This window comes from Balaenoptera musculus, chromosome 19, assembly GCF_009873245.2.
Source record: "Balaenoptera musculus isolate JJ_BM4_2016_0621 chromosome 19, mBalMus1.pri.v3, whole genome shotgun sequence".
Classification (NCBI taxonomy): domain Eukaryota; kingdom Metazoa; phylum Chordata; class Mammalia; order Artiodactyla; family Balaenopteridae; genus Balaenoptera; species Balaenoptera musculus.
The window spans coordinates 49,616,369-49,644,223 of record NC_045803.1 but is presented as its reverse complement, the minus strand read 5'-3'; positions in this window follow the sequence as shown (position 1 = coordinate 49,644,223).

Sequence of the window (27,855 nt, the reverse complement as noted above, 5' to 3'; positions counted from 1 at the left end):
GAGTATGCCGTGTGGCTGCACCTGTGAATGTCTGAAATGCTCGGGTGATGAAAGCTGGCAATGAGGAGTTAACGCCTAGTGGGCCGGACTTTGACCAGTGAGAGACAGGAGGTGACAGGGAGCTGGAGATACTTGTTCTCTCTTTGTCCTCTGATGCTATACACAGTCCAGAGATGTCCTGTGTGGCTGGGCCAGCTGTTTCTCTTTGGGAAGCAGTGACCACCTGAGTAATGCACGACTTCATCTCTGCTTCCAGATATTCCCTGCCTCTCTCCTCTTTTCCCTGGGAATTACATCTCCTCTTAAAACATTAACACTTTCTTATTTATTTATTTAAAGCATCGATTTGTCTCTTGTAAGGCAAAGATAACAGATGGTCATTTGAAAAAATTCCTTAGTTTTCCTTGTGAACGTGGCACAAACTAAAAATAAGAAGTCAATCCTTACGTGATGACAGTTCACTTCATTGCATATTGGCCTTGATGATAAGTTGGAATCCACATGGAAGAGTAGAAATAAAAATACAAGCTTTATGAGAGAGAACCTAATCAAATGAATTGTGTGGTAATCACACATCAGAGGACTTGAGTTGCCCCTGTAACAGATATTTATAAAGTTGGATTCTGAGTGCAGAGTACATGTTGGAAAACAGGACAAATTGTGTAGGCTCAAGTTACTGAGAAGAATCAGCCAGTGAAAACAGCAATAGCCTTATCTGTGTTTCTGCTTTTGAAACAGTCACACCAAGATCTCCCTCTCAAGTGCCAACCAAGCAGAAACATTGTTTCTTACTCTCTTGTGAAATCAGTCAAGATCCCCCAAATGAGAGCGAGCAGAAACTGTTAACTCAGAGTTGGTACAGCAAGGGAGTCGGCCACCATCACCTGGGTTTGGCAGTCTCTAAGGCAGGCATTAGAGAAGGAGGGGCTTATGACCAAAGACTTCAGGTGTGCCCTAATTGGGGCTAATTCTAAATATTGAAGCTGTGATTGTAATCTCGTCTTTTTTTTTTTCCTCTGGAGAGGTAAGTTCTAGATTTTTGCTAAAAATGAGCTTTAAGAAAAAGTGATATGATTTTGAGTAAAAAGGGATGAGTGAAATTGGAGAGACAAGGTAACAAGATAAAAAGATTACCAAGAATGCATTCCATCCTCTACAGTGTAATAGCTGTATGATTGACAAGATGAAGGGTAAGCTTTTTCTGAGAAAGAAAACGTTTAGGAGGTGGGGTGATGTGGTCTGACAGCAAGTTGCACTGCATTCACAGTATTTAACAAAGTGTTTAACAAATAAGGTGTTGTTGTTTTTCTTAGTCCTAGAGAAGTTTCTCTTCCAGGTTTTGTTATGTAATGTTGAGAAAGAGATAAGTGGAACAATATCAATCACTTCTGGGGTTTGGTTTGGTAAAAAGGCAGTGAGTGGTATTTCAATTGTTCTATCCACGAGGTAATCAACTAAATGCAAGCAGACATGATTTTCACCCTTAATGAGACTGTAATTCAATTATTTTTAAAAATGGAAGAACACTTGAATAAAAATAGAAGAAGATAAATCGAGGTCTGGAGAGAGATTTAGAAGGAACCTCTATACTTCAGATAGAATCAGCCGTAACATAAGCAAATTTCATTTGCAACTGCAAATGGAAAGAAGTAAATTAAACACTGTCAGTTGTTCTGCTCTCTCACAATTCCAGATTAACCACAGAAAAATCTACATTGCATACTTCAAGAGACACTGGAATCAAAGGGCATTTGGTTTCATGAAGAAAATGAGTTTCATTAGTAAATAAATTCTTTTCTGTAAGTGATGGTAGACTGACTTCCTAGGGCTGCTGTAACAAAATATCACAAACTGGGTGGTTTAAATCAGTAGAAATGTCTTCATTCACAGTTCTGGCAGCTGGACGTGGGAAATCAAGGTGTTGGCATGGCTAGCGTCTTCTGGGGGCTCTTGGGGAGAAACTGTCTCATGCCTCTCTCCTCACTTCTGGCGGTTGTAACAAATCCTTGGAGTGTCTTGCCTTGTGGACACATCACTGCAATCTCCACCTCCATCTCCATCGTCCTCTTCCCTGTGCCTCTGTGCCTCTGTGCCTCTGTGCCTCTGTGCCTCTGTGCATGCTTTTCTCTTCTGAGGACACTCGCATTAGATTTAGAACACACCCTAATTCAGTATGATCCAATTTCAATCCTTAACTAATGAAATTTGCAAAGACCCTATTTCCAAGTAAGGTCACATTCAGATGTTCTGAGTAGAAATGAATTTGGGGGGATACTGTTGAACCCACTACAGATGGACTCTCTAAATTAATTATCTTAGAAAAAGAGCTAAATGAGGCACAAGCAAGGTTTTTACTACAAATTCTGGCTTGTTGCCTAATTGGAAATATGACCTTGATTAATAAACCAATCTTGCAGAATCCTATGTCTGGATTTCTTCATCTGTAAAATATGAGTAACTTTGATCTATCTATCAAAAACATGGTTGTGACCTTTGAATGAAATACTAATTTTAAAATTTGTTGACAAGCATAAAATACTATTTCAATGCACAGTGAGCTTAATTTTACCATTATTTACTTTTTTCCTTCTCTGTTCTACATTGATCAGTTTCAAAAACTATTGGACATGCTTCTTATCAGGGAAAGATTTTAGGAAAACCATTTTGCATATTTATATAAAACTTAAGTTTTCAGTAGCTGTTTTCTAGTTTGCTCTTTGCTGATTTTCATAATCATTGATACCGTCAGAGAAAGATCACTCATGAAATCCAAGTCAGTCAGTCATAATCCTTTCCAGAAACTTGGGGAAGAAGGTTTCATGGAAAAGAAAAGATTGTTGGATTAAACGATATTTCTCTGTTATTCGCAAATTCACCCACTTGTTTCCCCCACCCCACTGCCATGATGATTTAACTGAAGGATGCTTCTCTGAGTCTTTCCCTGGGCTCCTCCCTCCATTAACATGGCTCCGGTACCACATATATTGATGCGTATGTGGCTGCCAGACTCTTACGTCCCGTCCAGCCTTTTCTGTGAGCTCCAGACGCATATCCAACTCTGTATTCAGCATCTTCTCTTTGATGTCTGAAAGATGTCTCAAATTCACAACTTTCTAGGCAGAGAATGGTGTTCTTGGACCCACTCTTTTCTTAAACCCACCATAAAACCTGGTCTTTGAAGTGGTTTCCCATTGCAGTGAATGGCACAGCTGTCCATTCAAGCGTGCAGCCTGGAAGCCTGTGTGTCAGCCTTGATGCTTCCATCTCCCAGTAGCCTCCATATGCCCTGAGTCATCAGTTTCTGCCCCTCTTAACTCTACATGGCCCTTCGTCCCTTTCACTTACCTTAATTTCCATCAGCAAACTAGGGTAGCTTTAATGATTATGAACTCATGGCCAATCTTGACTTATCTGTATCCCCACATACACTGCCCCCTGGATGACTTTGAAAACATTCTAATCACCATACCGTTTCATCTCTATATATTTCTATACACCTATAAAAGACAAAGAATCTTTTAAAAGTCATCCCTTCAGTTTCATTGTCACAACTGAGATAATAATTTCTTAACAATGTTGAGTATTCAGTAAGTATTGAAACTTTTCCAATCATCTTGTTTTTTTCCTCATACAATTTTTTGTTTGAATCAGGATTTGTTGCAGTCAGTGGTCATATCAACCACCTGACCAAAACCCTTCTATGATTCCCATTGGTCTCAGAAGAAGTACAACATTGACACAGCCTCTAGGACGATCAGTATTTGGACCCTACATATACCTGCATTCTTATCTTGCTTTCCACCTCCTCTCTGTTCTCTTGTCTTCGAACAGACTGGAATTATTTCAACATATTATTCACTGAGTGCTTATTTTGGCAAAGGGCTTTTGAAGAAACTATTCCTTATTCCAGGAATACCTTTTCCTCCTCATTTTATCCCCACCTTTCTGGGAGATCCCAGATCAAATGCATAAACTCTGGATCACTTCTCTGACCAGGTCTGGTCAGTTAGCACATGCAGTCATAGTACCATATCTTCCTCCTCTGCCCCACTTAGTCACAAGTTATGCAAATACTTGTACACCTTTTTACTTGTTTTTGTTTCCTCTCATTGGCTCAATTCCTTCCTCTTTCAAATTGTTTCACCATTTTAGAACACTAAGTTTTTAAAAATTTAAGCATGTCTTCAAATCTGTAAGGCTAGTTCAGGCATTTTTGGGGACCATTGAAGCAGATGGTAAATTATTTTTATTAGAACTATTGTAAAGAGATAAATATCCACAGGTTGCTCAACTCTTCAGAACCCTTGATGATTTTAAGTCAGTATTCCAAAGCTTACTTACGGACAGTGAAGTACGATCATCTGTCCTCCTCAGAGATCCTAAAACATACATACATTGTAGATTTCCAAGTTCATCAGTTATAATCTATGTTACAATATTATGCTATTTTAATATCATCCACAGCTTATTACATCTCATCTCAGAAATGAGGAATTAAGTCAAATTATACATTTTTTACTTTAGAATCAATAGAGAATTTTAGTATGCCCTAAAAATAGTTAAGAAAGAGCAGCAAAAACATGGACAGATATTCTGAAGGAAAAAAAAATCAGTAGCCTCTGTGGTGATAGCAATCCTACAAAACACCAGCAAGACCATGATAGAAACAAACAAAACTGGGAAAAAGTTTTATCTAAAGTCAGGAAAACAGAAGAAAGGTTATTTTCAAGATACTATCTTTTCCCCCTTTTTTATGTTTATAAAGTTTGTATGTAAATATCTAAAGGAAATTTAAGGGAGGCTGAGATATATTTTAAACCATGTGTCAAAGCATTATCTTCTGTATATAGGAATGGTATTACATATGGGAAGACATATTTTTAAAAAATGTATTTAATACCATAACCTGGAACTTGGTATGTGGTATACCCCCAATTCATTGCTTTGTAATGCCTTCAAATTCACTGTTTTAAATCAAAAACTAGAGGTCTGATCAAATTATATTTTGATAATCAGTAATGTTCAGTATAAGAAAATTTCATCTTGGAAAACTTCTATATCTAAGACGTAGTGTGATCTATAGTAACCAGTCATAATGTATGTCGTGATGGTATGTGGTTTGCCACAAAATAATCCATTTTTAAAATATTTTAATTTTATTGGAGTATAGTTGATTTACAATGTTGTGTTAGTTTCAGGTGCACCGCAAAGTGATTCAGATTCTTTTCTTATATAGGTTATCACAGAATATTGAGTAGAATTCCCTGTGCTATACGGTAGGTCCTTGTTGGTTATCTGTCTTATATATAGTAGTGTGTGTTTGTTCATCCCAAGCTCCTGATTTATCTCTCCCCTCCACGTTTCCCCTTTGGTAACCATAAGTTTCTTTTCTATGTCTATGAGTCTGTTTCTGTTGTGTAAATAAGTTCATTTGTGTCATTTTTTAAAATTAGATTCCACATATGAGTGATATCCTGTGATATTTGTCTTTCTTCATCTGACTTACTTCACTTAGAATGAGCTCTAGGTCCATCCAAGTTGCTGCAAATGGCATTATTTTTTTTTATGGCTGAGTAATATTCCATTGTATATATGTATCACATCTTCTTTATCCATTCCTCTGTTGGTGGACATTTAGGTTGCCTCCATGTCTTGGCTATTGTAAATAGTGCTGCAGTGAACATCGGGGTGCATGTATCTTTTCGAATTATGGTTTCCTCCAGATATATGCCCAGGAGTGGGATTGCTGGGTCATATGGTAGTTCTATTGTTAGTTTTTTTTTTTTTTAATTTATTTATTTTTGGCTGCGCTGGGTCTCCACTGCTGTGCACAGGCTTTCTCTAGTTGTGGACAACTGGGGCTACTCTTCATTGCTGTGTGTGGGCTTCTCATTGTGGTGGCTTCTCTTGTTGTGGAGCATGGGCTCTAGCTGCGCGGGCTTCAGTAGTTGTGGCACTCGGGCTCTAGAGCACAGGCTCAGTAGTTGTGGAGCACGGGCTTAGTTGCTCTGCGGCATGAGGGATCTTTCCAGATCAGGAATCCAACCCATGTCCCTTGCACTGGCAGGCGGATTAGATTCTTAACCACTGCGCCACCAGGGTAGCCCTATTATTGGTTTTAATAGGAACCTCCATAGTGGTTGTGTCAATTTATGTTCCCACCAACAGTGCAAGAGGATTCCCTTTTCTCCACACCCTTTCCAGCATTTACTGTTTGTAGATTTTTTGATGCTGGGCGTTCTAACCTCTGTGAGGTGATACCTCATTGTAGTTTTGATTTGCATTTCTCTAATAATTAGCGATGTTGAACATCTTTTCATGTGCCTTTTGGCAATCTGTATGTCTTCTTTGGAGAAATGTCTATTTAGGTCTTCTGCCCATTTTTTGATTGGGTTGTTTGTTTGTTTGTTTGTTTTCTTGACATAGAGCTGCATGAGCTGTTTGTATACCAAATAATCCATTACGGTGGCTTGTCACAATTATCACTATCACAATTTTAATTTTTTAAGATGTGTCTTCATGTCTTTTTGATAATTCCTTCAGCTCTTTAAAAACCTAAATTTGAATATCTTATTTGATCTGGAAGCAAAACATAGAAACTGATGAGGGATGTCAGTAGCTAAACAACACTGCTATGTGACCACAGAGTCTTTTATGGTAATTGAAATATATGTGAGAGGGAAAAAGAATAAGTTGAAAGGGAGGAACAGAGAGAAGGGATTCTAGAGAAGACTGGGCTCTCCATTGTATCTTTAATTCCTAAAGCAGTGCCTGTCACAGATAAGCATGCACAGTTTGTGTTGAATAAGTGCATGATTAAAAGATGATGAAGTTCAACGGAAAATCGTTGATCAAGAGTGACTGTAAATGAGGGCTGGATGTTCCTAATTAGCCAGAGGACTGGCCAGACGAGTCCCAGTTCCTCCAAATGCTCCAAAGATGATGCACAATCACAGACCTTGTTGAAATTCTTAAATTCATTTTGGAGTCTGAGATCCATGATTTTGAATAGTTCTAATTATGACATTACCTTTTAATCCTTCCTAAAATGGAAAGTTTAGCATTTTGTTTGAGGCTAAAAGTCATTTGGTGACTAAAATGAAATAAAGGAGACTATATTTTATTAGCTGTAAGGTGGAACTATATGGCAATGAATCATTCTACTTGTAAATGACATTAGGAAAAGAGTCCAATGCGTTGGTCACCACTAATAAAATAAGAACCCAGCCTCCAAAGTTTACTACTTAGGAAGTTCTGATAGTCTTTCAGTAGAGTATTTCTTAAATGCTTTCTAATTTCTTAAAATAGTGGTTTGAAATGTTCTGTGTAGAGCCCTTGAGTGGCTTTGTAAAATGGATCAATGCCTAATTGAGATGTATTTTGATTTTGTATTTCTATATTTTATTTTCTATTTTTTGTGCATACCTATAAGTTGATTTTTGCTATATTTCCCTTCTATCCCATGACTGTGCTAAACTCACATCTTAATTGTGACAGCTTATCTCTGTATTCATTTGGATTTTCTATGTGCACCAGTCATCTGTGAATAATGGCAGTTTTATTTCTTCATTTCCTAAGTTTGCCTTAATGCATTACATAGACCTTCCAGTAAAATGTCAGAGAGAATTGGTGATAGCAGACATCCTTGTTTTATTTCTGATCTCAAGGGAAAGCTTTCAATATTTCACACTGAAATGTGAGGTTTGCTGGAAGATTCTTTCAGATACACTCTATCAGATTTATGAAGTTCCCTTTTATTCCAAGTTTGCTAAGAAAGTTTTCATTAATGAAAGCTGAATTTTATGGATTGCTTTTTCTGCATCAATGTGAATGTTATTTTTCTTTATTTTTCTGCATCAATGTGAATATTGTTTTCTCCATTGTTTTGTTAATGTGGTTAATTAAGTTGATTTCCTTCTCTTTTGGGGAAAATGTTATTGAAGTAGAACATGCATACAGAAAAGTGCAAAAATCATAAATGTATAATGCAGTGAATTTTGACAAATGAAATTAGAGTGATCAACTGTCACATGAAGAAACAAGCCATTACTAGGGCACCAGAAATACTCTAGGACCCCTTTCAGTGTAGAGACTGGGTAACTAGAATCTTGACTTCTAATGCCATAGGTCAGTTTTGCCTTATCTTGGGGTGGGTGGGCATCTGGCTCCCTTCATTCAAAATTGTGTTTGTGTGATTAATCTTTGTTACTGTAAGTAGTTGTAGTTTGCCTGTTCTCATTGGTGGAGAGTGTTCCATTATATGAATACACGACAATATGGTTACCCATCCTACTGTCCATGGATGTTTTGCGTCTTTTGCGGGGGGGGGCTGTTATGATTAGTGCATATGACAACATTCTTGAACTGGTCTCTCATGACTGTATCCGTACATTCCTTTACCAGACACACACACACATCCCCCCCAAGAGTGGAGTTTCTGGATCAGAGGTTATGCCTATCTTCGGCTTTAGTAGATACTGCCTAACAGTTTCCCTAAGTGATTGTACCACTTTGCACTTCTACCAGCAACATATGAGAGTTCATAGTACATTCTAAGGAAATAATAGGTGTTATTATTAGAGAGTATCCTTCCCTCCTAGGGAGGTGATCGAGGGCTGTAAAAAGTAGTGGCATTGGCCTCTGGTCAAAAGAAGTGGTTATATGGTGTCTGGTTTTATATTTTGCTTCCATGGTGTTGACCATATTACCTTACATCAAGTAGCTGTCCAGTAGGCTTCAACTGAATTGAAAGGTATCACTACGGCCTCCTCCATAATACCTGGCTTGTGGAGTCAGCAGGTGTATGGTGGATTTTACTGGTGGACATGGGCAGCCTGTAAGCACCATTGTAGATGGGAGTGGTGAGAGAGAACAAGAGAGAAGAATATGGAAATTGATGTGGAAGGACCTTGAAGATGAGTTTCCCACCTTGTATTTTTTCTCAGGGTTGTTTGTGGTGAATAGTCAATGTTAATTATTCCATTTAGTATCCTTATCATTTAATATTGTTTAAAAACTGGAATTGTTTTGGGGGCAACCTTAGAATGATAAGGGGGAAGTCTGGTATCAAGAAATCCCATTTCTTCACCCACCACTAGCCCTCCCCACAATCAATCTGGGCATTTCTGTTCATTTCAACTGATTGCCATCGAAGATTTCATTCAAAGATACTGTTTTGCTAAAAAAAAAAAAAAAAAAAGACATCATTGATACAGTAATATTTTTCTTGATAAATGCTGAGTTCTTTATTTCCTATCTCAACCACATGTGAACCATTTTTAGCTTTTCTTTTCAGCTGTCACTTAATGGTAATGTAGGCGTGTATTTTTCTTTGTGGAAGGGTCATTCTGACATATTGTTGGTTCTTTTGGTTGTTAGTTTTGTCTTTAATCACAGCACCCATTTGCTTATATTTCTGTCAAAGAATATCTATTCTCCCAGTCTTTCAGTGACATCTAACTGTGTGATATTTTTACCACTCCTAACGTGTGCCATTTCTTGCAATCAAAAGAACTGGAAGCAGATTTTTACATCAATCGGATTTTAACAAAGCAATCACATCTTGATATATATGACGTGGCATGAATTAGCCAGTTTTAAAATTTCCCATCTAGAAAGGAAGTGAAGTCTACTAAATAATTCTTGATGATGCTGTAAATGTTGGTAACTCAGAAAAGCATGATTTATTTAATCATTTAATGAGAAGAAAAGGCAAATTTCGCAGGGAGGTATCAATGTTAGATAATAATAAACATCATATAAGCAGTATTTTGTCTCTTAGGAATGTAAGAATTAGACAGATTTTCAACAGTAATTTAATTACTTTTGAGAATTTAGTTCTCTGTTCGGTTTTTGTGGTGGTGGTGGTGGTTTATTCTGTTCCAAATCCATATGTTGAAACATAATCCCCAAGGTGATGATTAGAAGGTGGGGCTTTGGGGAGGTGATTAGGTCATAGGGGTGGAAACCTCATGAATGGGATAAGTGCCCCTATAAAAGAGGGCCAACGGAGCTCCCTTGCCCCTTAACCCTGTGAGGATGCGGGTGAAGAAGTCGGCTCTCTGAAACCTGGAAGAGGGCCTTTACTAGATCCTGACCGTGCTGACACCCTTCCAGCCTGCAGAACTGTGAGAAAGACGTTTCTGTTGTGTATAAAGCCAGCTAGTCTGTGGTATTTTGTTATAGCAGCCTGAACAGACCATGAACCAGAGTGCACGACTGTACAGTTTCTCCTTTTCCTACTTCACACTTCTTATTAGAGCATCTCTCATGACCCAAGCATAAGACACACCTCACCATCATCAAGATCCTACTCCTCTTTGACATATACACACTACTATATCTAAAATAGATAACTAATAAGAACCTACTGTATAGCACAGGGAACTCTACTCAATACTCTGTAATGACTTATATGGGAAAAGAATCTAAAAAAGAGTGGATATAGGTATATGTATAACAGATTCACTTTGCTCTACACCTGAAACTAACACAACATTGTAAATCAACTATACTCCAATAAAAATTAATTTAAAAAAATGATCCCACTCCTCTCTATGGGGGAGGAGCAGGAGGCAAGGAGCTATTGGGAATTCGAGAGGGGGTGCTGAGGATCCCGGAATCCCTCGGGCACCCACTCCATTCAAAAGTTAAAGCCCACGCAAGAGTGAAGAGATATGGGGATATATGTATATGTATAGCTGATTCACTTTGTTACACAGCAGAAACTAACACACCATTGTAAAGCAATTATACTCCAATAAAGATATTTTAAAAAAAAGTTAAAGCCTTTTTACACCGGAAAATAACACAACATTGTAAATCAACTATACCCTGATAAAAATTTTAAAAGTTAAAACCTTTTTTAAAGAGGCAGCTTCAGCTATGAAATGGATTAAAATATATGAATATGTATCAAGAATAATTATTCTGCATTTCTTAGCTGAATATGCCTCTAATAAATGTCACTGGTATTTTTCTCAAAAATATATTTTTCAATATGATCTTACTAAAAATTTTTATTTAAAAAAAGGTTAAGCGCTTTTTCAAATTGTCAGGTGTCTGTTTCCTCATGGGACAGTATGGTATTTGCGCAGTTCTGAGTTCTTCGAGTCTGGGGGGATTTCTCCGAGGTGGTAGCAAGTGAGTGTACAGTGAACAGAGTAAGCAGGTGGGTATCACTGATTCTGCAGTTGCCTGGCTGGACCACAGGGGTAGCCGGGAGACCACTTCCCCACGGAGCCGATGTCACAGAAAACTTGGTTGTGTCCTGCTTTTTTTTAACGCCACATTTCCTGCCACACTGTATTCCGCAAACCAGTACTTGGAATCACTTTTCAACTTTTCAACCTTTAATTTTGTTTGCTAGTTTTGTTAAGAAAAGGTAATGAGTTTTGTTTCTGTTTTTTTTTTTTTTTTTTTGGTTAATCTCAGAAAAGATATTTTCCTTCTTTTATCACATTTACTTTGGCAGGGTACACATCTGCTCAAGGGCCCTCAGAGACCTGGAAAAGGAGTTTTGAGTTTGTGAAATCATATTTTTTTTTGCTTTGATGGAACTGTTCAAATCTCCATCCTGCCAGCTCTTTTAAAATACTCGCCTCTGACTTGCAAGACACTGTTTTTGACTCCCCTAATTTATTGAGCATTTTAGCACTTGGCTCAGTGATTTTTCTCCCCACCACTGAATGTGACATTTTTTCATGGTGATCTTACCATCTTTGTAGATGTTGCATCCAGTGTTCTGTCTTCCTTGTTTTCATCTTATCTCAACCCAGAATAACAGCCTAGATTTTGTTTTCATCAAGGACTGTGCTGTGTCTCACATCTCCCTGGCCACCTGTCTGTCTCCAGCTGCTCTTTCTGGTCCCTCCGTTCCTTCAGGACTCCCCACTCGGGCATCTCCTCCGGGGAGCTCAGCATCCTCTTCCTGTCCACACTCTCCTCCCGTTCCCATTCCTTTCCTCTGATTCACTTCCACAGTCCATTGTCACAGTTCTGATCTTGGACACTCAACTCCCTTGCCCTGTCTAACTCTGTTGTAGTCACTGGGCCGTACCTCTTCTTGGTTAAATCCGATGTTCTACCTACTCTGTGTCTGTAACCAAGTATCTCATTACGGTTGAATAAAAGCCCTGGGCCATCCTGAGATGTCTCACTTTAATTAATGACCACTGACCTCAGGTGGAACTTCAGACTTTTTGGTGATACATTTCCCTTTTATTTGACTTTCTCAAATTTCCTCTGTCCATTACTTTTACAGAAAACTCAAGTGAAACTGTAACTTTAGGCATCTATGCAAAGACCAATTTGACAGACCAATTTAACCAGAGGCCAATTTAACAAACTATTTTTTTATCAAAAAATTATAGATTCTACAAATAATTTACAGCCAATATGAATTCATATAACACTTGCCATGGCCTGAACTTTCAACTTCCATTATTGATTATTTCAGCAGAGCTTCACAATGAAAACAAATAGACATTAATTAAAAATTACTCAGTGATTTAAAAATCTATGACTTGCCATTTCAGCTATCTAAAATTAAAATCTAGGCTATTATACTGGGGGAGCAATAATGAATGTTTGAGTCTGAAATGCACACAAGAGGCTGCAGGGATATACATTTATATCAACTTAATCGTTACCAATAAAACGCAGTGAGGAGAGAAGACATTTATCTTCCACACACAGAGTAATTCTAGTGTTTTGTGTCATTTCTGTTTTTTTTTTTTAAACATCTTTATTGGAGTATAATTGCTTTACAATGGTGTGTTAGTTTCTGCTTTATAACAAAGTGAATCAGCTTTACATATACATATATCCCCATATCTCCTCCCTCTTGCGTCTCCCTCCCACCCTCCCTATCCCACCCCTCTAGGTGGTCACAAAGCACCTAGCTGATCTCCCTGTGCTATGCGGCTGCTTCCCACTAGCTATCTATTTTACATTTGGTAGTATATATAAGTCCATGCCACTTTCTCACTTCATCCCAGCTTACCCTTCCCCCTCCCTGTGTCCTCAAATCCATTCTCTACATCTGCGTCTTTATTTCTGTCCTGCCCCTAGGTTCTTCAGAACGTTTTTTTTTTTAATTTTAGATTCCACATATGTGTGTTAGCATATGGTATTTGTTTTTCTCTTTCTGACTTACTTCACCCTATATGACAGACTCTAGGTCCATCCACCTCACTACAAATAACGCAATTTCGTTTCTTTTTTATGGCTGAGTAATATTCCATTGTATATATGTGCCACATCTTCTTTATCCGTTCATCTGTCGATGGACACTTAGGTTGCTTCCATGTCCTGGCTGTTGTAAACAGAGCTGCAATGAACATTGTGGTACATGACTCTTTGATGGATGAAACAATCATTGCTTATCATCAATCCAGGAGAAGCCACCCATTCCTGACGGTGCCAGCACAGGAGCACAAAATATAGAAACCTGAGAATCCTGGGTGAGAGCGTCTTCCCATCGGCCTGGGCCAACTTCATTGTTGGATACTGAGGAAAAGAGAAATTCCAGTTATTCAGGGGAAACATGAGAAACATGGACACAGTTCAAAGTGTTGAGGCTATATCCAGGCTTGTCTCTGTCCTCAGATGCTGGTTTCTCTCTGACTGTTTTACTCGGTGTTATTGTGGAAACCTGGCAACACGGACACTAGTAATTTCATTTGTTTCATATAGTGCAATTCCCAAAAGAATTTTGTGAGGGAAGTTTAAATTCGGCATTCTTCTAATATAAAATAGAAAGTGAAAATAGAAGCTGTTAGGGGAAGCACAGAAATAAAACAAGAGATGACAGAAAGTATCGACTGAAAAACAGGAAAGGTGAAGGGAAAATGAAGAGATGATTCACAAAAGAAGATAAAAAATTAGAAATTAAACTTAATCATGATAATCAAATACATTCAAATTACTATAGTAAGAGTAATAATTTGACTACCATTTATTTAATGGTCATCTAACGTTGTTCTGTGACTTCATGTGGATTAACTATTTGAATCCTGACTATGGCCCCAGAGGTAGGTGCAGTTATTCTTCTTCTTACCAATGCTTTAATAAAACAAGAAAACACTCAGGTTGCGGAGAGCACAGTTCATTCATTATTGGTCATGGAAGTAGAACAAACATGTTGGAAAGCATTTTGGTAATAGGCATTGAGAAACTTAAGAATAATTGGCCCATTTTCAGTTTAATCAACTCTTCTCAAATTAACTCTTCTCAAGAAGCAATATTATATATAATAAAGTTTTAGAAATTTGAAAATGTTTAAAGTAATATAGCATAACAGCAACTCAGACTATTAGGCAGGCTTAAAAAATCGTGGAGCTTAAGGAGAATTCAAATTTGTGAAAATGGGCACAATATAATAACTGGAAAAAAGATACAAATCATATGATTACAGTTTTGTAAATGAAATTGCATATAATCATAGAAAAAAAGACAGGGCAGAGATATAGCAGGATATTTTTTCCTCTAGATAGTGAAATATGGTGACTTTTATACCTTTTCAAATTTCCAAGGTTTCTGAATTTAAAAAAACAACAAAAAAATCAGGGGTGGTAGATTGAGTGCATCTCTGGTCCTGGACCCAGACCTTTCCTTCGTGCCCTCCCACAGTGATTCTGGCCTCAGATGACTTGCTTTAGCCAATGGGACAGTAGCACGTTGGATGCTTGCACTTCGGTGCTGTCTCTCCCGTGATCACCGTGAGAGGGTTCCCTGGTGGGGATTTGGAGGGAACCTGCGGGAGAGCTCATTCATCCCCGCCCAGGCCAGCCTCCATCCACGGGCTTCCAGCCAACAAGCCGGCTTCTACAAACACGTGAGCAGCTAGCTCAGCAGGCAAGCCTCACCCAGATCGGCAGAACTGCCACTGCCCCCTGGGCGCATGGGGATTAACACACGGCTGCTATTTACCCCCTTCGCCCACTAAGATTGGGGGTAGTTTGTTGTAGGGCCAGTTAACTTACATAGGAGGCCATTTAGGGTCCAGAGCTTTAGTGAGCAGCAGACCCAGGTTTCTACGCATTCGTCCATAAAGACGTATGCAGGGGCTTCCATTGCCCATTCTCTGAATCACCCTGTGTTCCCAACCTGGCTTTATATCCTCCATGTATTTAACTAGCCGCCTCCACGCCTCTTTTCCTAATTACCGTATCTGTGATCAGATTCTTTCTCAAGGCAGCCGCAGCTTCCTCTGACGACCTGGGCTGGGAGGCGGGAGCGGAACAGGGTCATAGGCAGAGGAGGGTCAGTCAGGCCTGCGGCACGAAGCCCGATGGGCGATGGCGATAATTAATGTGTCCGTGGCGTCATCAGGTGTGTTGGAGGGAGCTCACGGCTGTGACGCGGGGGAGAGAGCGACAGTGGCCCCATCTGCCCTGGCTCCGCCCTCTGACCCCTCACAAGCTACAGCGCGTGGCTGAGTCTCATGGCCTTTTTTAAGCAAAGGTAGGCTGGTTTGCATCTGCTTGGAGGGAAACATTGCCGAGTCAAATAAATTCTCCCCAGGGCCTCTTCGGAGCAAGCCCATTAGGTGCCCTGGGCCTGGGGGTGAATTTTGACCTTTACAAATTTCCCCTTCACAACGGAATAGCAGTGGTTCTCATCAGTACATCAAGAAGCAGTGAAATCCCAGGCGGTCCAGATTGCTCCCTCGGGACCGATTAGCTCGACAGAAGGCGTATGTGTGTGCACGCAGAGCGGCCCAGCCAAACTGATTTGGTGAGAGTGTGGTCCGGCCTTGTGCCCCCGGCATGTCGTTCACCCGTGGATACAGGGCTGCTTTCACAGGGACTTTCTGTGCTCAGGGTGGTCTCAGCGCTTCAGAGAAACGTTGGGAAACATCTCATGACCCACAGCTCTTGCTTCTGGTGTTAACATGGCATCCGGCTTGCACGCAGTAGGTCCTCAAAAATTAGTTCGTAAGAAAGAAATGTAAATACCCTGTTTGACCAGGTTAGGTGATCAGGTACATAAACTGGATAGCTAAAAATATGCGTAAGAGTTGTGAAAACATGGGGAATTCCCTGGCGGTCCAGTGGTTAGGACTGCGCACTTTCACTGCCATGGGCCCGGGTTCAGTCCCTGGTCGGGGAACTAAGATCCCACAAGCCGCTTGGCGGCCAAAAAAAAAAAAAAAAAAGAGTTGTGAAAAATAATAATCCAGTGTAGTAGTTCTTCAAGTGTGGCAGCATCAGAATTACTTGGGGACTTGTTAGAAATACCTGTTTCCTGTTCCCCCTCCTCCTCACAGAACCAGAAGGGCTTGGGGGGGTGTGGCCCAGCCACCTGTGTGTTTAGTGCCTTATGTGATGCACATGCTCATGTGAGACCCATGGACTGAGTGGTTAGAGACTCTGGTTTCTAACGAAGCATTGCAAAATTATTCTAAAGTTAACTCTCACTCACTTTTCCAAACAAATGGAGAATGTGCGATTGGTTAAAACTGCATTAGAAATGAAAACAAAATAGCTCCAATTCCCAAATCCCATATCCATAACTTAATGTTATTAATATTTGAAGGCTTTTTCCCATAGTTAAACACAATTCACAGCCAGTTTTAACAGACACATTGGATCAGTTAGAAAATTTTCATTTGAATTGGTATTAGGTAATATTAGGGAATTATTATTTATCTTATTTGTTATCACGGTATTGCGACTGCAGGGATGTGCTGGAGCATGTATGTTTGAAATGATTATTGTTATCAATACACCTGAGTGAGATAAAATGCAAAATTCATATTAAACGTATTATATGCATGTGTTTTTAATGGATTGAATTAAAGTAGGACATAACAAATGAAAAAGTGATTCTTCCGTACAAATAATACAAATCAAAACTGAGTTTTTTTGGATTCTAGAGGCAAGTTAAAGAATGTCAAATTAAAATTTAAAACAATATAGGTCAATATATTACTTATATTCTAAGTATATTCCTAACTGCGGCAGCCATTAATGTTGATCTGTTGTTTGTTATTCTGAAGCTCATGTCAGAATCTGTGCCTCACCCTCCTTTCATCTCCATAACGACAAGGGAAGCTATTTGTAGCACTCCCTGGTTTGACACATGGTGAAGATAGGATGTAGGGAAATTAAGTAACTCGTTCAAAGTCTTTTAACCACTAACAGTGCAGTTAAGATTCATGATATGTTCTCAAATCAAAATTGTAGGGAACAGGTTCTTTCTACACAGTAAGCAGCTTCAGGAAGGAGCTTATCAGAAACAGCTGCACTTACGGTTTGAATGCAGTACAGCTGTCAGGAGCCATCCTAGACAAACAAAAGCATGTGTACACATATAGCTTGAAGGATTGGGGTTGGGAGTGGAGCTGGAGATGGGGGAAGAAGCAAAAGTCTGTATGAATATGTAGTCTGGGAGAGCCTTAGAGAGCAGGAGGATGTTAACAGCTAGCATCTGGAGAAGATTATTATTGGCCAAAAAATGCTACAATTTTTGCAAAGGGACACTAGGTCACTTAGAAAAACAATTACTAAAAATGAAATCTAAGTCCTTACCCAGACCTCAATGACCCTGCAACAACATATGATCCATTCCTGCCTCTTAGACTCCTTTTCCAACCTCTCTCCCTCTGTCCACTTGGCTCCAGTTACCTCCTTGAGGCTGATAATGCTTCTGCCTCAGGGCCTTTGCACTTGCTCTTCCCGCTTTTTCCTTGATGACTAATGACATCTGTGTCAGTTTTGTCCCTAGGTATTTCATATGTTTGATGTTATTATAAATGATATTGTTTTTATGTTTAACTTCTTTGTCATAAGTGTGTGGGTTTATTTCTGGGCTCTCTCTTCTGTTCATTTAATCTATGTGTCTGTTTTTGTGCCAGTACCATACTGTTTTGATTACTGTAGCTTTGTAGTATAGTCTAAAGTCAGGGAGCATGATTCCTCCAGCTCTGTTGTTCTTTCTCAAGATTGTTTTGGCTATTTGGGGCTTTTCTGTTTCCATACAAATTTTAAAATCATTTATTCTTTTGCTGTGAAAAATGCCCTTGGTATTTTGATTGGGATTGCATTTGAATCTGTAGATTGCCTTGGGTAGTATTGTTAGTTTCTAGGGACACAGAAATATAATTTATTTCTATATTTCAATCTTGTATGAACTTTGCTAAATTTAGAGTTTTAAGAGATTTTTGGATTTTATAGATTTCTCTATATAGACATGTGCCTTTGAGATAATGTGTATTGTGCTATTTTTGGTGCAAAGTACTATAAATGTCACTTAGGTCAAGTTGGTTAATAATGTTGCTCAAGTCTTTTATATCTCCTGATTTTCTGTGTACTTTTTCTATGTATTACTGAGAGAGGAGTGTTTAAATATATGACTATCATTTGGGTTTGTCTGTTTCCTTTGTGGTTCTATTAGTTTCATCTTCATGCATTTTCAAGCTCTTTTATCAGTTGCATAAAGGTTTAGGGTTATGTACTCTTGGTGAATTTTTTATTATGACTGCTTTATCATCATGAAATGACCCTCTTTGTTCCTGGTGTACTCTTTTCTCTAAGATTTACATTGTCTGATATCCTTTTCTGTACTTTTAATTTTAAATTATTTGTATCTTTATATTTAGTGTGAGTTCCTTATAGGCAGCCTAAAGTTGGGTGTTGCCTTTTGTCCAATTGCACAGTCTCTGTTTTAAATAGCATGTTTAGACTGTCTCCATTTAATGTGGTTATTTTTATGGTTGGGTTTAAATTCACCGTCTTGCTCTTTTTTAAAATCAATCTCATTGGGTATTTGCTGATTTTTCCCTCTTTTTGTAACTTCTTTTGGATGGTGTATTTCTTTATTCCATGTTACTTTGTTGTTTTACTAGCTACATGATTTGTTATTTTAAGGATTGTTTAGGGTAAATAATACAACCGTTGAGGTTATCTCTATCCAAGTGATATTATATTTCTTTGCATAAACTATGGTTATACTTTAATTCTACTATTTTAGAGATAAAGGAAGCTGAAATTCAGAGAAGTGATGTGACTTATCTGTGGCCACACACCTTGGTTAGGGGCTAAAATAGGAATTCTAGTTTACTGACTTCAGACTCAGTGCTTTTTTCACAGTGTAACACTAGGATGAGTGTCACTTTCTTTGGAGAATACCAAGTCACCCACCATAGTTACAAATTATACTTATAAGCACCAATGTGGAAAAATTTGGGATTATTCTTTTCCTGTTTAGGAAAATGGAAGTTTTAAACATCCAGTAGGAAAGCCCTAAAATTTCCCTGTAGACCACTTGGATAGGCATCACACAAAGCATCAGGTAAATAATTAGAGATAAACCTGTGAGCCAGCTTTTAGTTGAGACCCTGGAGCGGAATTTGGCTTCCTTTGGCTTCTCATATTAGTCACTGTGGGAGAGTGATTCACATCCCATAAATCACATTCTGCCCGTGGCTGGTAGGGTTGTCTGAAATTGTATTTACTCATATTATTCTATGTGCCAGGATTAAGGAATATCTGAGACCGTCAGCATGATGGGTACCTCTGTCTAGGCCTGGTTATGTAAAAACTGAACGGAAGATGCATATTTACTTCTTGCATTTGGAACATTGGGATTGCACAATTAATATACTCAATTTGGGCAGATCACATTTTATGTTCCCTGGATCATCATAGGAACAAAGAAGAGAGTCTATTAATAATAGAAATGAATATGTTAATATTACTTTTAAACACAAGTATGACATAAATAGGAGCCAATATTTACTAAAATTTAAAATCTTGAATTGCCACGGTTCTCTCAGATGTATTTTCCTTGTTGTAATTGCATTTATGTCCAGCTTTATTCCAAGTATTATATATTTATACCAGATTAAAATGAAATGCTCTTCTGAGTATTTACACACCATCACTTTGTCATTAGTATTCATGAGCTCTAAATAGCAGATATTTAACTCTGAACCTAGGAGACATGTCATAAAAGTAATCAGTTGTTATAACTAGTCTGATTTCTGCTTTTTCTCTGGTTGAAGAAAATAAAGAGTAGAATTCTTACATTGAAACAAAGTTTATCAGACCAGAAATTTATGTATGTGTGTATGTATTTATATATGTATTTTTCCAGAGCTTGCTTTTAAAGAAAATCAGTGATGCCAGAATGCCTGGATTTTTTCCTATATTCATAAGAATATTATATAGAAATAGCCTCAAATTATAACTTTTTGACTAATATTTGTATAGTCAAAAGAATTCTCCAACTTAGTTGTTAAGGCATTTGACAGTATCTAATCAGCTTCTCCTAGAAGATTACATTGTATTGGGGGGAAGAAAAAGGAATAACCATCGTCCAGTGGTTTCCACTGTAAATGCACAAAAACGACTGTGTGTGTGCAGGCAAATGATCATCACAAATGTAAGCCTCTGAAGACAGTGTAAAGACGAGTTCCTGTGCTGGGTGTGTGATAGTGGAGAGTGGAGAGGTAAACAGTGAAAATGAGAGGACCGAAAAACGAGGCCACTTAGCCTAGTCCCATCACTCTTTGCTGTATAGCTGTGCAACTTCCAGACCAAATGCAGTTCTTTTCAGCCTTTCCCATATGGTTTAATAAAAAAAAAAGAAATTTCTCCAGGCTTCTGCAGTGCAAACATCTATTAGAATAGATGTTTAGCTGGCATTTTCACTCTCTTTTCTTTAAAAGAGATTTTTAGTGCTCTTTTCATTTCAGTTTCAGGAAATTGCTTTATTTCCGTGTGGCGGCTCTCTACCACACTAGACTCGATGATGGTGTGTTATTGCCCTGCACGTCCACTGCAGGTAACCATGATGAGTCCCATCCTGGGCATGGCTTGACTTCATTTCCTAAAATGTGCTTTAGACAGGCCGATCATTTGGGTGAATGATAACACAAAAATTCTGTAAAACTGAATTGAAATGTTTGCTCAGGAAAAGCAAAAACGTAGGGTGAAATTTTATAAAGGATTAATAGTAAAATATTCGGTTTGATTGATGAGATGTGCATTCATTTATTCAAAGATATTTCTGAATGCCCTCCATGTCCCAGGCACTGTATTGTGCTTGGTTATAAGTTGGCAAATTAAAAACACATGACTACTGCCCTGGGAACTCAAAATTTAATCTGGCCAGGAGGTCAATAAACAAGTGAACAAATAAAAATTTAAATTTTATATGATAATACAATTATACACGATGAGTGCTATGGTAGAGAATAATTTAGTTGGGCTCCTATTCAGAAATTGAAGTTATAGAAGATCTCTCAGAGAATTTATTTAAACAAGCACTCAGTGATATGAGCAGTCCACCCTGTGAAAATTTGGTGATATCATTCTACGGAAAGGAAGTAACATGAGCAGAAGTCTGGAGTTGGACAAAACTGAGAATAACTGGAAAATCGAAAGGGAACCAGTGTGCTGGGAGAAGGCAGAACTGAAGTCAGGAAATAATCAGTTTGGATTATTTAGGGCCTTGTAAATCACTGTAATGTGTTTGCAATATATATAATTAATGGGTCAATATTTTAATTCCGTTTCTTTACTAATTGGTGTTACTTCTATTCAGTATAAATTATTGAATAGATACAATTTTTGAATGAAATATTTATATTACTCTATATACATTAATAAATATCTACTTTCATTCTGAAAACAAACAATTTCAGATCATCCAGTGGAAAAGTATAGGCATTGTGATAGGGCTGACATGCTGAAGGAAATGATAATGACTTTGAAATGACATAGACTAAGGTTAAGTAACAGAAGCAGATTTAGAACTCAGTTCATGTTTAATCTTTAATATGATTCTGTTAAACATCAATGGATTGAAAAATAAATCCTGGATGTATTGATGTATCACGATAAAAGGTGACAAAACACACTGTATGACAAGCAGGATTCAGGGATGGATAATGTAATGATGGTGGAACAGTTTTCTGGTTTGGTTGTCTATACTTCCTAAAGAAGACGGAAATGAGTAGAAACTTAAAATATCATGAGATGCTGTAACCCATATGTGTGTCAAGAATGTTAAAATTAAGAGCTGGACCAAAAATGTCCCCAGTTATGTGGAGCATTCCCTTTACTACAGTAGCTGGGGGGAAAGGCATGCAGGATAGCTCAATATTGTGGGTAGAGTTGTCATCTAAAGCATTTTTCTATATTGGTTTGTCTGCCGTACTTTCCACCTCACAATGAGGTTGAAATGTATTTTTCTCTTTACCTGTTATCCCTTCGTGTATTCCAGGCTTTTAGGTTCTTCCCTGTTTTGTTTTGTTTTTTTTCTTTTCTGACAGTGCTGTCTAATATATCCCCTTCACAGAGTAATTCACTATTTTTTTAAAAAAATAATTGCTGGAACACCTACTATGCAAGACATAATGAAGAAGATACTGCCTCTCCTGTCCAAATAGTGAAACTGGATCAGTAGAAAGAAGTATTTACGTTAGTAACTACACATTCAGGAAAAAAAGTTGTAGGTGGTGCTACAGAAATTAAAAACATCTGCGGAGGGAATTCAGAAGAGCAAGTGCAACATTTAGTTGGGAGGGGGGATGAACACAATTACAGAAGCGGTGGAACTTGAAGTGAAACTTGAAGAGTGGGCGTTATTGTGCAGGTCGGGAAAGGAGGTCCAGGTGAAGGAATACGGTGAGCGGAGGAGAGGCGGGCACACGCACATCCTCAGGAGAACAGGGTGATGCCGCCGACTGATGGTTTGGACACAAGCCAGTATTCTCCAGCTTGCTCACTTACTTGGTTCATCCTGCTTGGCACCAAGGGACTGTTGGTGATTATCAGAAATAACCCACCTAGTAAGATAAAAATATGTATCCTGATATGGGTCATTTATGTTTGTTTTACTGTGGGAGCCAGGTTCCCTGTGATTCGCGCTCTTGTGTAGTTCACTCCCACGTTGCACCCGGGTTGGTCTCCGGGTAAATATGATACAGAAGACAGGATGGAAAGCAGCTTCTGAGGTGAGGTTATAGGATACTGCTGCTTCTGGCTTGGTTGTTTGCTTGCTGCCTCTTGGGTCGCTTACTCAAGGGAGAGTCAGCTGCCATGTGATGAGTAGCCCTATGGAGCGGTCTACATAGTGAGGAACTGAGGCCTGCAGCCAGTAGTCACCTGAGTGGCCTTTGTAGGAGATCCCGAAACCCCAGTGAAACCTTCAGACGAGCGCGTCCTGGCCGCCATCTTGAGGGCAACCCCATGGGAGACCCTGAGCCAGGACCACCAGCTAAAGCGCTTCTGGATTCTCGTCCTCAGAAACTGTTGGTGAATGGTTTTTGTATTAAGCTGCTGGGTTTCGGGGTAATTTTGTTAAGCATCATCAGTAGATAACTAATACTTTTCCCAACACCTAGAATAATGTCTGATATATGTATATGAAAGATTCTCAGTAAAGGTTTAACATATTTAATACCTAGAATATTCACTAACTTTTTATACTAGAGACTCATTTTTAACATTTTAGTTCTAAATATGTAATTTTTATAAAGAACTCGAATTATGTTTAAAGAATATTTAAAGACATTAATTTGCAACGCCGCAATGTACCGTTGACTTATTCCCTTCTCAAGTTAGTCCCTGACCTTCAAATACCAATGTTGGCTGCAGGTTAAGATTCAGTTTTCAGCAGCTGGCTCCATTCCATATAAAAGGCTATGATTCTATTTTTATTACATATGATTTTTATTTTAGTCTCCAGAAGCAAATTAGGAAAAAAAGATTCATGAAAGTGTTGATTATTCAATGCAAAATTCGTAGATAAACTTGTAAACATAATCAAGAGACTTAATTTTTAAAATTTTGTCTTTAGTTTTTATTATATTTAAAAGCTCTTTGTCAGGACTTCCCTGGTGGTCCAGTGGCTGAGAATCCGTCTTGCAATGCAGGGGATGCCGGTTCAATCCCTGGTGGGGAAACTAAGATCCCACATGCCGTGGAGCAATAACAGGCTTGCACGCCACAACTACAGAGCCCATGCGCTCTGGAGCCCGTGCGCCACAATGAGAGAGAAGCCCTACACCGCAACAGAGGATCCCGTGTGCCACAACTAGGACCCGATGCAGCCAAATAAAGAAATTTTTTTTATTTAAAAAATATATAAAAGCTCTTTGTCATGAGGATAGATGATTTAAGAACTTAACATTTGTACAGAGTCACAGTGAAATGGAGACTTGAGGTATTATTCTGCATAAGTCTTGATCAATCCTTTAATTTTTAAAAAGACATTATTTTCTGAGAGTTTAAGGTTCATGGCAAAACTGAGGGGAAGGTACAGAGATTTTCCATATACCTCTACCCCCATGCATGCATAGCCTTCACCATTATCAACATCCACCCATTAGATGGTGGTATATTTGTCTTAATTGATGAGCCTATATTGACACATCATAATTATCCAAATACGTAATTTACATGATGGTTCCTTCTTGGTGTTGTACAGTCTATGGATTTGGACAAGTGTATAAGGACATGTTTCTGTCATTATGGTATCATACAGAGTATTTTCACTACCCTGTTAATCCCCTGTGCTCTGCCTCTTCATCCTTTCCCCACCCCCAACTCCTACAACCAGTGATGTCTCTCCTGTCTCCATAGTTTTGCCCTCCCCAGAATGCCTTATAGTTGGAATCATACAGTATGTAGCATTCTCAGATTGGCTTCTTTCACTTAAGACTCTTAATACATCGCATTTTGTTTAGTGCTGAGCAATATTCCATTGTCCAGACACAGTTTATTTATCCACACCTACTGAAGGACATCTTGGTTATTTCCAAGTTTTGGCAATTATGGATAAAGCTGCTATAAACATCCATGTGCAGGTTTTTGCGTTGTCTTAAGTTTTTGACTTTTTTTTTTTAAAACATCTTTATTGGAGTATAATTGCTTTACAATGGTGTGTTAGTTTCTGCTGTATAACAAAGTGAATCAGCTATACATATACATATATCCCCATATCTCCTTCCTCTTGCGTCTCCCTCCCACCCTCCCTATTCTACCCCTCTAGGTGGTCACAAAGCACGGAGCTGATCTCCCTGTGCTATGCGGCTGCTTCCCACTAGCTAGCTATTTTACATTTGGTAGTATATATAGGTCCATGCCACTCTCTCACTTCATCCCAGCTTACCCTTCCCCCTCCCCGTGTCCTCAAGTCCATTTTCTACATCTGTCTTTATTCCTGTCCTGCCCCTAGGTTCATCAGGACCGTTTTTTTTTTTTAGATTCCATATATATGTGTTAGCATACGATATTTGTTTTTCTCTTTCTGACTTCCTTCACTCTCTATGACAGACTCTAGGTCCATCCACCTCACTACAGATAACTCAATTTCGTTTCTTTTTATGGCTGAGTAATATTCCATTGTATATATGTGCCACATCTTCTTTATCCCTTCATCTGTCAGTGGACACTTAGGTTGCTTCCATGTCCTGGCTATTGTAAATAGTGCTGCAATGAACATTGTGGTACATGACTCTTTTTGAATTATGGTTTTCTCAGGGTATATGCCCAGTAGTGGGATTGCTGGGTCTTATGGTAGTTCTATTTTTAGTTTTTTAAGGAACCTCCATACTGTTCTCCATAGTGGCTGTATCAATTTACATTCCCACCAACAGTGCAAGAGGGTTCCCTTTTCTCCACACCCTCTCCAGCATTTATTGTTTGTAGGTTTTTTGATGATGGCCATTCTGAAAGGTGTGAGGTGATACCTCATTGTAGTTTTGATTTGCATTTCTCTAATGATTAGTGATGTTAAGCATTCTTCCATGTGTTTGTTGGCAATCTGTATATCTTCTTTGGAGAAATGTCTATTTAGGTCTTCTGCCCATTTTTGGATTGGGTTGTTTTTTTGATACTGAGCTGCATGAGCTGCTTGTAAATTTTGGAAATTAATCCTTTGTCAGTTACTTCATTTGCAAATATTTTCTCCCATTCTGAGGGTTGTCTTCTCATCTTGTTTATGGTTTCCTTTGCTGTGCAAAAGCTCACTCAGGCGGGAGTTGGGGGGAGGGAGGGGTACGGATGCGGGGCGAGCCTGCAGCAGCAGAGGCCGGCGTGACGTTGCACCAGCCTGAGGTGCACCGTGCATTCTCGGGGAAGTTGTCCCCGGATCACGGGACCCTGGCAGTGGCAGGCTGCACAGGCTCCCGGGAGGGGCGGTGTGGAGAGTGACCTGCGCTGGCACACAGGCTTCCTGGTGGCGGCAGCAGCAGCCTTAGCGTCTCATGCCCGTCTCTGGGGTCCGCGCTGATCGCCGCGGCTCGCGCCTGTCTCTGGAGCTCGTTTAGGCGGTGCTCTGAATCCCCTCTCCTCACGCACCCGGAAACAATGGTCTCTTGCCTCTTCGGCAGCTGCAGACTTTTTCCCGGATTCCCTCCCGGCTAGCTGTGGCGCACTAGCCCCTTCAGGCTGTGTTCACGCCGCCAACCCCAGTCCTCTCCCTGCGATCCGACCGAAGCCCGAGCCTCAGCTCCCAGCCCCACCCGCCCCGGCGGCTGAGCAGACAAGCCTCTTGGGCTGGTGAGTGCTGCTCGGCACCGAGCCTCTCTGCGGGGATCTCTCCGCTTTGCCCTCCACACCCCTGTGGCTGCGCTCTCCTCCGTGGCTCCGAAGGTCCCCCCTCCACCACCCGCAGTCTCTGCCCGCGAAGGGGCTTCCTAGCGTGTGGACACCTTTCCTCCTTCACAGCTCCCTCCCACTGGTGCAGGTCCCATCCCTCTTCTTTGTCTCTGTTTTTTCTTTTTTCTTTTGCCCTACCCAGGTACGTGGGGAGTTTCTAGCCTTTTGGGAGGTCTGAGGTCTTCTGCCAGAGTTCAGTAGGTGTTCTGTAGGAGCAGTTCCACGTGTAGATGTATTTCTGATGTATCTGTGGGGAGGAAGGTGATCTCCACGTCTCACTCCTCTGCGAAACTGAAGTTCCTCTCCCTCAACTCTTTTTGGGGAAAGACCAAGAAGTGTGATGGATGGATTGGATTGTAGGTGTATGTTCAGTTTTGTAAGAAGCTGCCACACTGTCTTCCTGAGTGGCGGTACCAGTTTATACTCCCGTCAGCAGTGAACGAGCGTTCCTGTTGCTTCCGTCCTCACTGGCGTCTGCTGTTGTCAATGTTCTGGATTTTCACCATTATAATAGATGTGTAGTTGTATCTTGTTGTTCTTGTAGTTTGCATTTCCCTGATTACATATAATGTGGAACATCTTTTTATATGCTTATTGACCACCTGTATGTCTTCTTTGGTGAGGTGTCTGTTAAGGTCTTTGGCCCATTTTTTAAAACACATTGTCATTAAATTTTAAGAGTTCTTTGTGTAGTTTGGATAACAGTCTTTTATCAGCTGTATCTTTGATAAATATTTTCTTCTAGTCTGTGGCTCGTCTTCTCATTCTTTTGACATTGTCACAGAGCAGACATTTTTAACCTTAAGAAAGTCCAGCTTATCAGTTATTTCTCCCAATCCTTTAAGTATTGAGATAATGGATACAAATGTGTTTTTTATAAGTTACTCACATAACTTAATGTAGAAGACAGAACCTAAAGTGATCCCCAGTGATTCCCAACCTCTGATGTTCATGCCTTTGTGAAATCCCCACTCCTTGAGTGTAGGAGGGCCTGTGACGATATTCTTACCAGTAGAACACAGCAAACGTGATGGGCTGGCGTTCCTGTGGTTATATTAGGTTACATAAGACTCTGTCATATCCGACTGGAGCTACAGACTCCCCCTGTGAACCTGACGAAAAGAGTGGCCATTTAGAGAAGCCCCATGGAAAGGACCTGCAGGAAGCTTCTAGGGCCCGTGGGCCCCCATGACCTGCAGTCACCTCCAGCCAACAGCCTGCAGGAAGCCGGGCGCTCACT